This window comes from Pygoscelis adeliae, unplaced genomic scaffold (genome assembly GCF_000699105.1).
Source record: "Pygoscelis adeliae isolate BGI_AS28 unplaced genomic scaffold, ASM69910v1 Scaffold399, whole genome shotgun sequence".
NCBI lineage: Eukaryota > Metazoa > Chordata > Aves > Sphenisciformes > Spheniscidae > Pygoscelis > Pygoscelis adeliae.
The window spans coordinates 1,668,880-1,670,891 of NW_008825609.1; the positions used below are offsets into that span (position 1 = coordinate 1,668,880).

At 49.6% G+C, this 2,012-nt stretch overlaps 1 long non-coding RNA gene across 1 annotated transcript; it reads right to left on the reverse strand.

The window, feature by feature from the left end:
- Positions 1 to 668: 668 nt before the first annotated feature.
- LOC103924167 lies at positions 669 to 1,412 on the reverse strand. The gene is made up of 2 exons (XR_663976.1): positions 1,308 to 1,412; positions 669 to 880 (listed from the first exon to the last, which is right to left on the reverse strand). It is a non-coding gene; the product is annotated as an uncharacterized LOC103924167 (long non-coding RNA).
- Positions 1,413 to 2,012: the final 600 nt, after the last annotated feature.

Sequence of the window (2,012 nt, forward strand, 5' to 3'; positions counted from 1 at the left end):
GGGCAGCCGGGTTTCCCCCCCCAGGCCGGTTAAGGACAGCACTGCCCTCGGGAAGATCCCCCCAGGCAGATTTCCACCTCTACCTCAGAGCCGTTTTCCCCAAAACTCCGAGGAAAAACATGCGTGTAGGTGCTGGAAACCGAAGCTGTACTTTTGGCGCTTGCCCTCTTCTTTTGAAACACAGATGTACCCGTGGAGCTGCTACCCCGTATCTCCCAAAATGGCGTTGCGTTTCCCTCCTGTCCCAAAACAGAGCTCCCCTCCGGAACACAGCAACCTCTCCTGAACCCAGCCGGATCAAGGCTGCGCGGCCTCACAGCGGTGCAGTGGAGGCAGCAAACTCAGTGGAGCAAAGGCACCGCGCAGAGATGGGTGTTGCCTTCCACGTAGGCAATGCTCCTCTTCCATCTCACAGAAAACAAGATTTAGAAGGGAAAAAGTCCAGTTTCATTCTGATCCCTCAAAAACACACTCAAAATGGAGGCAGGGCCAATGCAGGATAGAGACAACAGGACAATACCCCATAACCCCCGAGCTACCCTCCTCTTCCCTCCTACTCTTCGCTCATCCGAGGAGCTGGAAGCCCCACAGAGCAGGCAAACGAAGGGGCAGCTCTTCCTGCTCAGCTGGCAGGGAACAGGCTCGGAAGGAATTTGCAAAGTCACCAAGATCCATCATTTATTCCCAGCAGGTGTTTCTGAAAATCAATTTCAAGAGTTCTACACAGCCTGCCGCTGTAGAAACCCCGCTGCAGGGATGGGAGGTGGGTTCTCATCTCCCTGCATTTCAGCTCCAGCCTTCCCATCCTCCATGGAACCAGGTGCCTCTCCATAGAGATCCCTCGGCACGTGAGGACCGCTCCGATCAGGGGAGTCTGGCACTTCTCCCAACAGCCGAAAAAAAAACCCACAGAGATGCCACCCGAGAAAAGGAAGCCCGAGTTGATGATTAGGCTGTTGCCACAATCCCCCTCACAGCTTAAATTCGTTTAATGCTTGAAAAAATAAATAGGCCTCTCATCTGGGTAAGGCAGAGCAGCATAACTACAGAAGCAGTGATTTAGAAATAAATCAGTATTAAAATTTAGTATATTGCCAGATAGGTCAGGCAACCAAAGGAGGAGAAACCCAAGCCAACCACATCACCACAGACTCCAAAGCAGCAGGTGCCACTTTACAGGGAGTTCAGCGTGTTTGTATCAGGCACAGCGCTGTTGACACGTGCTCAGGGCTGCTGCTCTGACCCCTTTCCTCCCCCTTCCTCCGTGATTTAAGTTTGAGAATAGAAGAAAGCAAGAAAATACAAACCCAGGGTCCACCTCTGTCAAACTCAGTGCACACCCAAAGCCAATGGCGTGGAAAGGTCCCATCCCGCTCCTCCTGAAGGCCAGACACACGGGACACCAGAGGCTCAAATCCAGGAACCGAGAGATCCTGAATCGGATTTCACATAGCTCTCGCTGTTCCAAGGCTGCAACTGCAGACATCGGCTCAGATTTATTTTTAGGCACTCCAGCCCTGTGCCTTTTTTCCAGTAATTCTGATCAAACTCATTCCTGGAACTCGGGAACGGGTTCGGCTGCAAGACAGCGCTTCCTGCGTGTAAGACGTCACTCCCCGCAAGGATGCCAGGGAAGGAAGAAATGACAGATGCTGGCGTCACTTTATCATTTTCTACTTTATTACTTCAAATTAACAACCACGATAAAGCTCAAAAAAGTCCAATATTTACACAGGAAAAAAGTACAAAATCCCCCCCCAAAGTTCTTCAGGTTTTTTTTTGTTTTTTTTAAATTACAAAGTAATAAAAAGTTTTGCTCTTTAATTAAAAAAAAGAGAGAGACAGTAAGAGGGGTAAATAAATTAGGAAAAAAATAGGGAGGAAAAATAAAGTGTTAAATAGAAAGGATAAAAACAAACAAAACAAAGACTAACCCCACCCTCCCCGCCCTGCCAACAACCCATCGGCTCCCCACTACAGTGACAGTGTGTCTGCTACCGGGCCACAGGCGC